Below are 13737 nucleotides of genomic sequence, written 5' to 3' on the forward strand. Positions count from 1 at the left end.
GCCCTCCCTCAAAAAGCACACACACACACACACACACACACACACACACACACACACACACACACACACACACACACACACACACACACACACACAAACTCAGAGGCTTAAAAACTGTGGTCCTCTGTTCCTGCTTCAGCCCTTAAATAATCTTATTTTTCATGTCCAACAACAATAATACCTAGATGCTATTTTACTCACTCACTCACTCACTCACTCACTCACTCACTCACTCACTCACTCACTCACTCACTCACTCACTCTCCACAGAAATGTGCATCTCTAGAGTGCTCTACCTTCTAAATCTCTGTTAAAAATGTTCTATTCTTCTCATAACCGAAGCAAAGACTGCCCTGAAAATATACCTGTGCATTCGCAAACACAAATATAAACTCCTTCTAGTTGTACTTAACTCACCTCAAAATTTGTCTTTATTCTGAAGGCTTTAAAGAAAATATGCAAGGTTATTTTTCTTGCAGAATACTTGATTTATTATTGTTTGTTCCTTCAGAAAGGCAGTTGGCTTTGGAGTGTTGAAGAGAGATGCTCTACTTAGAATACTATATTTTTAAGCTCCTTAAAATGGAATTGCACACCTTATCTTTAAGCTGCTTAAACTGGAATGCTTTACATCCCTTGCCCCCCCCCACATGAGCAAATTTACTATTAAAAATTTTAAGTACCCAGTAAGGTCATATAAAATAAAGTGCCCTGGCTTTTGACAGACATTCTTTTATACTCATAGTAGAGCTACAGGCATTCTTCATGACTGTCACAACCTGCTGGAAATATCTGCCAGGTGATATTAGAAATAAGCCTAACATGTAAATATTCCAACACACACTGAAAGACTGCCTGAAAACAATCTGTGCATGTAAATGTTTAGCAGATAATACCAAAAGTTTCATCTCTTTTTGATTTGTCATCTATTTGTTTGCATGTTTCTGTTAACTTGGTCACTGGTCAGTAGCAGTTTATTTCTGCTGTATATCATATTGTGTTTTTGCCTTATATCAGCCACAACAAATCATCCGTTGAGAGTGTTAATCTGATTTATTGATTATTCTCCCAATTTATGAATTACTTTGTATTACATCATCTTGAGCATTATTTGGCATTAATTTTCATTTTTTATCATCTTGTACTACAGGGTCATTTAGTGCTTTTATACACCTGTCCCTTTGTTCAAACTTATTGCTGAAAAAAATGTCCAAGGGCAATCCACTTTCTTGGATAATCAAGTAGACAAAGGAACAAACAACACTAAATAAATAAATACACAAACAAATAAAAAATGAGCAGTAAACACAATGAGATCAACAGTAAATATTACAAGTTATGTGTGTGTACTAATAAATGCCTTCACTTCACATAGTGGCACTGATTTCATAGAGGGTAATATGCAAATCATATGCCTATTTGATAGGGTACAGTAAATACTTAAGCAGAGAACAGCAAAACAATTTAAGGACCAGGTTCAGTTATACATGTTTCAACGAAAGGCATCCATACATCTATTATAGAAAATGTTTCTGGCTCTTATTTTCTTAGTGTAAGTTATTATCTCTACCCTTAGAAGCAAATTTAAATATTAGCAAAACAGAAAAGTAAAATCTGTTATTCCATATGACCTTTAATAAGTAACAGCATGTGAGATGTCTTTCCTTCCAAATCTTCATTGACCATTTCTGAGAAAAGCAATGAACCTCTCAGTGCACATCTTGAAGTTACATTGCATTACAGGACTGATTAATTTTGGATGAGTTATTATAATACAGGTTTTACTTCTTCAACTCTGAAAGATGCATTTAGAGCTTGCAGTAATTTAACAGATGTTCAAGTGGCAAAGCAATGACAGCTGTTCTGCTGATATCATCAGCTTTCAGAATTAATGCTAAAGGTGAGTTTTCATTCTGTGACTCCATATTAATATTTATCCGGAAATTCAGTAGAAAAAGAAGCATAAATGTGTACTTTGTTTTATTTAAATGCATGTGGTGTGTGTGTGTGTGTGTGTGTGTGTGTCTGTGCGCGCATGCTGTGTTTTGCATTCTACAGCATTGCTAAAACTAAAGTGTCAGCATTACACTTTCTTTTTGTATATTAATTTCCTCTGTTTTAGCTTTCAACATGGCCACAGTTCTCATTACTCAGTAACTCTTAAACATGTACCAGTTTTTCTTTTTTCATCAAAAGATTCCAGTACTGCAAAGCTGACATTATAGCCTTCAAGACTTTTGCCCCAGAGCAGCAACAAATGAATACAATGCATGGGATTGCAGTTTAACTGATTTCATTGTACTGGATAACTCTTAATTTTCCACCAAAAAGAGCTGGCATTATGGTCACCACAGACTATCTTAACAATTCTATGTAGCTTGCAAGAATGTTTTTCTTTGAGTATCAGCCAGTGATTTACCAAATTATATTAATATTCAGACACACATGCATGGATTCACAACCATGGCATACTGTTTCCATTTCCTCTCAGAGTATAGCACTAACTAACAATTAACATGTGTGCACAGTATAAAATGTGGTGATTTGCACAAAGCAGCAATTTGAAGTAAACTAGCATTCCATACAAGCCTGAATATTGAGCTTTACAGAGAAAGTAAAATGATAAACCCTACAACTATTTGTTATAACACAGGATGAATAATTATCTCTTGTATACTATATATGAATGCAAATCTCATAGGTTCCTGTCAGTTTCAGCTGTTTTTACTTCTATTATAATCTCACCATTGTAACAGTTTTGCAAGTAAAGTGCATGTAAATAATAATACATATATATGTAAATAATAATACATATGTATATATTTTTATTTATATATATATATATATATATGTATATATGCATATATAGACACACACACACACACACACACACACACACACACACACACACACACACACACACACACACACACATACATATAACATATATATATATATATATATATATATATATATATATATACATTCTCTCTCCCTCTCTCTCTCTCTCTGCATATACACACACACACATATATGTCTGTATATATATATATATATATATATATATATATATATATATATATAGATATAGTTCCACAGGAAATGCACAAACTAAGAAACAGTTGTATGAATGACAAATATACAAAAAATGCACTCCTATTATCTAGCACTACTCTACTTCAGTTTATAAATCCAGTTTTGCTACTGCTTCATGGAGCAGTTCCAGAACAGACCCTGGTTTTCCCTTCAGGCTTTATCAATGTTAAGAGCAAATAACTCACTGGTGAGTTTAAATAAACAAACCCAATTGCATTACTAATGACTCATAAGTAATAATAAAACTAAAACATAAAACTTTCTTACCAGTAATATCCGGCAAACTTTTAAATGTTTGCATTCAATTTTTAACAACCTATTCCCATTCTAAAACTCAGTATTTCTGTAAACAAGGTTACTAACCTGTGTTTTCCTGACACAATACTAACTCCACACTGTAAGTAACTCAATACCATCACCTAATGGCCAAAGAATATATTACATATACTTTGTTTGAAAATGCAGAAGTGCATCAAAATGGGTTTACTATCATTTGTGCAAATGACATTCTGTCATATGCTGCTGAAAATCAGAATGTCGTGCACAAAATGAAGAGTGCATTGGATAGTTGAACACACTTATGCGAATGCAGTAGTGCATTCACATAAGTGTGTTTGACTATATGTAAGGAGATCACGGTACAGTGGGGATTGGAAATTCATCCATATCCCCACTGTAGTGTGATCTCCGAGTTTGAATATATTAGTAGAAGGGGCTGTGGGGGGTGCAAGACAGCTTTCCCCCCTGCAAAAACGTGATATGTCATATAGGAGTTTGATTTACATCAGCTCCTATACGGCTATCATGTGACATTTTTGGCAACACTGTTGACTCAAATGTGTCGATCATTTGGGGTGACATTGTATATATTCGAAATGCTTGGTTTTGGTTTACCTTTTCATTATTTCGAATGTCAAGTATTTTGCCTTTCGAAATAACAATAGTAAACCATCAAAATGTAATTATTCTAGCTGAATGCTAGATCATAATCAGCTCCTTCTATTCCTTTAGCTATGAAGGGGCTGCATGATACCTGGTTAGTCATATGATTACTGATACATTGCATACTGACCTTTAAGTCACCAGCATTTGTATAATGAGTAGAAAACTTTGTTCTAAGAAGTAATTGCAGTGCAGAATTCTTCACCACCTAAAGATGTTCAAGGTCACTTCAATTTAATCCAAGTTTAGGTCATGGCTGTAAATCAGTTTCAGAGACACCAAAGCATGCTCCTCTGTAACAAGGATTTCAGTTTGTTAAAACAGCTTGATTCTTTCTTAACATCAGTATTACTACATATTTGGTCTAGCTCCTGTGTCTGGATACACAAGTGGAAACCTTTCCACCCTTAAAGAAGTGAGAATAGCTCAGGCTTTGATGTTTGCTGCTATACTCTTGCTTTATGTCTTTAGAGATGCACCAGTTACAGCAAACTATAAATATTTTAATAGGAAAAGGATATGGGTGAAAAGGATATTTTCATTTCAGAATCCTAGAATGAGGATTCTGTGCTGCAGTATTCACTTCAACATAGTACTTCCAAATGACAGGCAGTCTTCCCATCTGTTCATTCATGGAGGCCAATATATTTGGTGCTGACTGTTCTTTGGTTCTGGCCCCGTACCATACAAAACTGGCATTCTGTAGGCATTACCTTTAAAGATATGCCAAAGCTAAATATTTGCTGTTGGGTTGACCAGAGTTTTCAGTAGATGATGTCCCCATGAGGAAAAGGTCATGGCAAGATAAAAGAATTATGAGATGGACACAAGGTCCTCATGGCAAGATAAAAGAATTATGAGATGGACACAAGGTCCATCATTAGGATGGTAATAAGGCAGATGACTCCTTTCAATATGTTTAGGTGAAGTGGGAGTACTCATGACCTATGACAATGCCCGAGACTGAGTTCCACATTTATGTGTTCAAGATTTTTGTGGTCTCACATCTTTTCTTTCACCTGTACCCCAACTTAGTCAGAAATTCAACTCATTTGTTTGAGAAATTGTCCACTCAAAGCATATCATGTCTTAAGAGCAGTATTGTGACCTGACTATTCAGATACAGCTGCAGAATTCATCAGACCTACCTCTTCCTTGACTCCAGGCTTAAACTCTGCAGTTTATACCCAATTGTTAGAAAAGGTAACAGTAATGTTTATTCATAAGAAAAAATATATAGTTTATTGGGTATTAGTCAATTACTTTAATTGTTCAAAAATATTTTTTTAATGGATCATCCCAGTACAGGTTACATGAATACAAATGTTAATTCTTTTCATAAGTTTTGGTTCTATGCATCGATGTATGTTTCAGTATTAATATGCTATATTTTTATCACAGTTTTCTTTACAGCTAGTCACCAGTCCCTCAGAGCCACATGCTCCAGGGATCTAAACCTTGTCATCACAATGAACAAAACATGCTGGAGGGATAGGTTCCTGACCCAGAGACTCCCCATACTCTGAAATAGACTGCCCATACATGTCAAGCAGAGCGCCTCCTTGGCCCTCTTCAAAAGGAACAGTGACGATTGGATGGGAGATAGGAAATTCACCCCGGGGGTCACGTCAGTCACCCTGCTAGACAGGGGTCCAGGGAAGTAAATATTGTGGGAAGAAATATCCAGGGAATTGTTATGGCTAGGCTTGTATAGGCCCTAGGGCCGATAGCCTAGTACCAACCTATGAACCTATGGAAACAGCAGGAATGAAATTTCAGCTATTGATATTATAGTATATGGTACTGGTTCATTCCTTTATCACATCAAGGTAAAAATCCACAGAGTTGCTCTCATTTAGCAGAATACTGAGTGACATTTCTAACAGTGCAAATCAATAATGCGATCATTCTAACATTTCTAATCAATACCCGACTTTCAGAGGCTATCCTATAGTCAACTGTGGTAACAATGAGACCTTTTATAGGATCTGATTAAAACATTTCCTTAAAAATCATAAACTGTGCAAATAGAATTCCATGTCTCTTACTTGGTTGTACATATGTTAATTTATTATTTATGTCAAGTTCATAATGATATTTGTCTACATGAAGTTTTGTATGGCATTCTGCTTAATTGTCTATAACCTGTTGAGTATTCATAATTGAATAAAGTCAAAGCAGTCTGTTCTCAGAAAAAAATGGGTGTAAGCCCCCCTTGGACTCCCATGGCACTCTACAAGTTTATTCTTTGCCTGAGGCTACGTTGCTTCAAGGCAAAAACCAAATTGTTTTCCTGTGTCTGTGAACTCTCACAAATAACACAGTAAAATTCTGTCTCTCTGCATTATGGTCATCTGCTAAATGAATGGAAAGCTGATAGGTGCTTATATATATTTTTTATTTTCTGTAAGGACATTATTTATTTATCAGAAAGTTACTTATATGAGTTATTAAAGGTTTAATGCCTGATATAGCATGAATTCTGTGTCTGACAGTGTGCATATAGCTCTTAATTTGGACACAATGAATTGTTTGTTGTTTGTTTCTGGCCTGTTACCTAAGGTATCTACTTAGCAAGATTCATTTCCAGTCACAAATAAGAGGGAAAAGGTCAAAGAAATATATACATGATTGGAAATAAAACAACACAGTGTAATAGCAGGGAAAATAAAAAGATCAAAAGAGCTGGTCACTACAACACTTGAATTAAAGCCTAGATGCTGTACACACATATGAATAGCAAAACAATAAATGCATCTACTATGAAATAAGCTTATAATACGATGTGATTGGCAATAATTTAAGGTATCCTCACTTTGGATAACATGGAGTTAAGGTTACTGAGCTTCTGACAGGAATTTATATGATACACGGTAGACAGAACTCGTTCAGATGTAGATCTCGTGGATGTTATTCCAAATATCCTGTCTATTGGTATTATTACAGTGTTTCCTAATATGACACCTAGATGTGCAAATGTTATTTATAATATTTATAGTTTCAGTAATTGAACTATGTTAAAAACTGCATTATAAGAAGACAGAAAAGAAACATTACAGGAATAAACATACAGAGAATACAGGGTTTGTTAGAAGACAGAATGGAGATTTACTGGGGAAATTCTATAGCTATAAACTAGTTTGAAGATAGCCTCATAATAATCAAGGCTATAAAAGATGACAGAGGAAGATGTGATTTAATACTAGTTTGGATATTTCTTTTGAAAGGAGGAGTCAGCGTCACAGCTCTTGGATTTGGCACTTGATACAAAGAAATACTAATCAATGCAATTGGTATAATCTAGACATAACGTGATTGCATCATAAAGGTCAAGGGAGATGAGGAAATAGAGAAGCATGTCAATGAATGTAAGTTTTCTATTAGGTAAAGGATGAGTTTCAGACAATTATGACAATGTTATGGCTTATTAGAATGATGTCATGCAGTTCTACAGTATGTAGCTTTAAACATGGAAAGTGAAGAGTGGAAGATAAATAAATAAGAGACAAAGATTTGTGAAACAGAAGAACAGTCTGAACTACCTTTGTCTTTGCAGCTTTAGGCATTAAAGATGCAACACTGTGGAGATGTCATTGCTTTTGATTTGCTTTACCTATGGTATCCTTGAAGAGGGAGATACATTTTAAGGTGTTATCAGGAATGACACACAGAGCTTTTAAAAAGTTCTACTACAGAATAAAAATAATAACAGAATAATAAAATTGCAAATATGATCCTACCAGCATAGCTTATCAGCAGGAAATATCATACAATACATTTCACCTACACTGATGTACAGGTATAAATTTAGAAGCCAAAATATCATATCTTGGATCAAACTGAGCACCTGAGATGGTGAGAAGGACTACAGGAGGGTAACATCTCCATTTTACAAAGTATAACAGGAAAGGAGTGAAGAACATATCACTGATGAAAATTAGAAAGCATAAGGCACCAAACACAGATCCTACTGATACACTTTATGTTACCTGGAATTGATTAAAATGGGCAGAATCCCATCTCACATCCTAATATCTGTCAAACAATTGATTTCCAATCAGGCAGCAGTACTATGGTGCATGCTACTGACACTTAAATGTTGTAAAATAATCTGGCAGTCAGAAGAGTGAATGGTCTACATAAAACTAGAAATGCAGTTGCTGTGTCCTTTCCAGAATTTACAAATAAGTATATGAACTTTGTTAGGGGTGTGTTGGTAACATGATTAGTTTGGAAGCTGTATTGTGAGTTGGATAGATGATTATTAAAAAGTATAATCCTTAAAAGTTGCTAGTGACTGTCTTTATAAAAACTTCTGAAGTTTCACATTTAGGGATAAAATTAGAAATAATTTGCTTCAGCATTTTTGCAATGAAACTTCCAAAGAATGTGCTGAGATGTAAAGTTACTCACAAGTATATTCTTATGGAGACAAATAACAATAATTTTTTTCTAAATCTGTATATTATAACTTTCAGTGATGCAGTGGTTGATTAACACAGTGACTGTTTTGCAAACAGAAGGGACTGTAATGCATGTGAAAAAATATATCTTAACAGCCTGTGAGCAAGCATTTGGCTTAAACAGCATCTTACAGATGCCAGATGAAAAAGTCTTGATATTATAAATGTAGACATCTGAGGGAGAGGTAAGAAGGGTTAATGGAATGAGACAAGCCATGCAAAAAATGTTTTAGAAATAATGTTAAAGCAATTCCTCTTAAGGATGAATTAACTAGCATAAAATCTACAGTTGATCTCAGACGTTCCTTAACACTAAAAGGAACTGCAAGCTAGGCTTGCCAAAAGAAAGGCAACTAGGCAAGATTAGTAAGCAAAGAGCCATGCTATAATGCAGACTAAATGCAGAAATTGTTATTCTATCATTTTAACTGATGTTGGAAATGGGTAGGTATATCTTATATTTTAAAATAAGCTACATTAACATGTTCAGCTTCGTGCATAGATGAAGAAGAGTATGTTTTCTGAAAGAAAAAAAACACAGTATTACCAAATTCAAATGATAGAAAATACAGCCACTAATTTAATTGCATTTTTATTTGTTTATTTATGGATTTAATTTAATTTAATGTAATTTTGTTTACTTGGGTAAGCACTAATCATATCTGACCAATTTGTAGGCTCATCTCAAGTTACATAACAACATTTAAGTAACATTAAAGATATAAATAAATTATACAGTATACTCACATAACATAACATAAAAATATACACATATTTACAAGTAGATTTAAAAAGAAGTAAGATCAGGAGATTACAATGCATAATGCAGGTGTTAATAGATAAGGTTAATGTGGTCCAGCTAAAAGAATGAACACAGTATATGCATGTATGGAGAGATATTTTAGCAGTGAAGGCAGTGGAAATGATAGAATAGTAAGGGCTGTAATAGAAGAGATAATAACAGGAGAGGGCAATATTAGATATATATTAGGGAATGGATAGGGCAGATGGGGAAGCAGTGGGTGTGAGCTTAGAAGTTGGACAGTTTAGGAGATTCAGCAGCCAATGCTTTCTGAGAAGAATGCAGTAGTGCAACCACAGGAAGTAAGGTGACATGGCCTCTGCTTGTTCTGGGGTCTATATTAGATTGTCGAAACGGCATTACAACGAATGTAGTTTTGACGACACATAAAGAGTGAAGTGCCAAAACAGCAAAAGCTCAGGTAAGATATTTTTTCCTGGGGAAAATAATCACTTGGCTTGAGCCGTGACATTGCCCTTTACTTCACTGTAGTGCGATCTAGGAGTTGGCATATTAATTGGGGGGGCACAGTCCCCCACACTGATGGGTGTAGGAGGCGATGCCCCCCCACTTTTAAATATTTTTACTGGAGTGGTTTGTGTTGTTGGTCTGCCATTTTTTTTCCTTAGGAAAAAAATCGGTGACCTGGGGTTTTGCTGTTTTGGTATTTCATTGTTTATGTGTCATTGAAATGGCATTTGCTGCAATGCCGTTTCTACAATCTAATGTAGACCCCTTGCTCTGACATTATATTGTTCAATTTCTTTCATAATGAAGATAAGAAAACTAAAGTGGGTTCCTTAAGTCACCTTTTCCCATTTCTGCCCTCCCCATCATCAACTACTTATGCAAACCACCTCCAACTATGTAAAACCAATAATAGCATTCTATCGTATCTGTCTAAATCACCTCACAATGTATTAAATTCATATTAGTATCACTATATCTTAAAATGCAAATCAAAAGGACCATTCTGCATACTTTCCTCATCTTAAACCTTTTGAGTTCACTTCGTAAAAAATCCAAAGCACAGCCCCAGTAATCCCTAACTTGTTTTTAGTGTGTGGCAGTGCCAATTCTTTACTGGATATTAACTCAGAGCCCAGGTCCTTTATATTCATCATACCACATTTGCTTGAAGGAGAACTTACTGTTAGTGCTACCTGATACAGGGAAATTAATACAGCGTGTAATTTCAGTAGGTGTGAATCATAGTCTTGAGAATATAGGACTACATTGTTTAAGTATCAGTAGCTGCATAGGAAGTGTCTACTTTAAGGACCCTGCCCATCAGCTGTTGGAAGACAGTAAGAACACCATAAAGGCCAAAGGGGAGGACCTTATATAGAAACAGGCAATCAGTGGGTAGAAAAATACATTTTTTTCTTTAGCTTCCTGTCAGGGGAATCTGTCAGCAGCCTTTCATTATCTCCAGCATCGATAAAAAATACTGTTTCCTAGCTGTTAGTGAGATCTTTTACCACAAACCTAGGAATAGGATAAGCATTGAACTTAGAAATGCAGTTTAATTGTCTAATGCCACTGCATAACTTAATTGGTTTTATTTGGTTTTAGAGCCAAAACTATATATAAAGCACCTATTTTAATTCCTCTGAAAATAGTCTCCATTTGGATTCAGGGATTCCATAGAGTTTCAGGTTAAACCTTTCCCTAGGTTGATTTTATGCACTATTTGATCAGATTAGTCTTGCTGGGCTGCTCTGAGAATATTTCTTTGCTTTGTAGCAGTAACTTGTGTAGTTCCAAATTTGGGATTTTGACAATGTGTCACTACCTTGCACCTTATTTCTCTTTATCCTGCTCCCATACCAGAGCTGCCATACTTACCATTGTAGCCTATCTGTCTTTCCAGGACTTTAACACTGGTGTTATATATTTGCTCATAATGCCAGACAGAACAATTTACATTTGTTTCATTTTCGGTGAGCTCAGAGTGGTCTCATTTTCTACCGAGGGGGGGTAAGACTAATACTTGGGTAATGATTTGAAGCTCTGTGTTCCTTGCATGCCTTCTGTATATACTCTGTTAGGTGGCCTGTGCCATCCCCATATGTTTTTGGACTATGGGCATTATTATATAAAAATATCCTATGTATTCATACAATGCTCTTATACACTTTTAGTGGGGTCTATTTTTTTTTCCTCATCCCCTTTACAATGCCTAATAGCCACCAGGGACACTTTACAGATGTTCAAAAGAACTAAATCATGCTGCTGCTTTGGTACCCCTGTGATGGTCAATAAGAGGTAAGGCAGGACTCACTCACATGTCTTTCATTCCTTTTGATTACTTTCCTCAAGATAGAATTTAAAGCCCTCTTGAAATGTTGTGGTATACTGAGATTTTGTGTTGTTTCACTTTAAAACATTGTCATAGGTGATACTTTATTTACACATGATTGTGGTTCCATCATCAGTAAGTACTTCTTTGTTATTCCTGGAGTACATTAGAGACAATTTCCTTGCTATAGTTTTAGCATTAGTCTTTCATGGCAGAATTGCTTCTGGATACTTATTGGCATAATCTAGAAGTACCACTATATATGGGAATTATTTACTAGACCTAAATGGTCCAGTGATGTTCATCACAACTTACTGAAAAAAACTACCTCTGTTGTTGATATCGGAACTGCAACACTTTTTATACTAGGGCTTCTAGCTGTTTTCTGGCCCTCAGTGCATCCTGCAAAAACATTACTATTTATTTTATTATAACTGGCCAATAAAACCTGAATAAAACCATTGACTTGTTTTTATCCATACCTAGCTTCCCCTAAAACACATCGTGTGTTATTCTTGTTAATGCATTTCTGAAGATTCTACGTACCAATATCTAGTGCACTATTTTCACTTCCTCCTTATTAAAAGTATGCATCAAGTCATTTTTACATAATAATAGTAGTAGGAAGTAAGACCACTTATGGTAGGTTCCACTCCCATCACCTTAATTATATACTTGCTGGCTATTTTTAAAGCTGTATCCTACCACTGGGCTTTTTTAAAATTTATCAGCTTCACTATTTAGTCAGGGATTTCTTCCACAGAAGCTTTTTATGAACTAGAGAGGTCTACCTCTTCTTTTTCAACACAGGCACAGAGTCTCAGTACCCCCTTTTTTGTTTATAAATGGTAGTTCATAGCAATACTGAGAGTAACTACCATCTATTCTCTCTCTCCTTGTGTTTTCCTTGTCTAGGATCTTGTGTCTGATGTTCCCTTCTTTTTCTTCAGAGTTTTTGAAATATGTTTATTCAATATTGTCTACACATTCCCTGCCTTATACAACAACATGGTGCTTTTGTTTAATATAAATCCTAACAATGGGTCATTCAGAGCTCATAGGACATCCATTGGCCTTTTCTTTTAACATAACTTTGTCTCCAACTGCAGCTGCATAGCTTTTCTGTTCAGCACTTTCTAGTACTACTGCCTGGCCTCATGTTAGTCAGTAGTTCCCATTCCCCTTTTAAGACAAAGGCAAAGGTACGGTTATAGACCAATTTATTTAGGTTTGACCCCCTTGAGATGGAGATGGCTTGTAATCACTACCCCCTTCCCACTGTTACTGCAATTCTGTGTTAGTCAGGATGCTTTTACAAAGGTTCAGTACTTTCACAAACTCAGTTTAGACCCACACCTGAACAGTAATATATAGTTTTTTGTTCCCATACATACACATTACTTCCACAGCCCCATTTTGTCAGTCTATTTGCAAATATACTGCCCATTTTAAGGGTGATCACACCACTAGAATTTAATAGCTCTTGCACTTCTTTTCAGTCCAGTAATATAGCTTACTTAATTACTTTATAGCTTCACTGTACAAAATGCAGTTTCATTTATTATAGCAGAGGTCTTATCACGTTTTGTAGGTTCTACATTATTTACATGTTTTCAGTAGTTTGACAGTGTAACATAGTTAAAATCACTATTACAGAACTTAACAATTAGACCATTTCCTTGCACCTAAAATAAAGTATATGTGCAAATGGTCCCTTTGTGTTTTTAACTGATTCCTTTGTCACTATAGATGACTCACTTTTATAGAAATATTTTGAGACATGAGTTTTTTTTCAATTCACCCCCCCCCCCCCACACACACACACACACGCAAACTCAAACATGGCCATTGCACTGCCCGAGACTCCTTACCTCTCCACATGCACTTAAGATGAACTGAGACAAAAAAAAAGAAGAAGGAAGGAAGATGGACTCTGTGTGCCTGGTTACAAAAGTTCAGTGAGCACATACCTCCTAAGTCAGGAAGTTATTTTACCACTATATTTTATTTATTTATTTGACATGTGTTTACCTGGATAGTCCAACTGGGCAGATGCTCATTTTCAGAGAAAGCTTGGGGAGAAAATTTCCAACAGATACAAGACAAAAGCAAAACATAACATAAAACATGTC

Source organism: Protopterus annectens, chromosome 11.part0 (assembly GCF_019279795.1).
Source record: "Protopterus annectens isolate FY-2018-M chromosome 11.part0, PAN1.0, whole genome shotgun sequence".
Classification (NCBI taxonomy): domain Eukaryota; kingdom Metazoa; phylum Chordata; order Ceratodontiformes; family Protopteridae; genus Protopterus; species Protopterus annectens.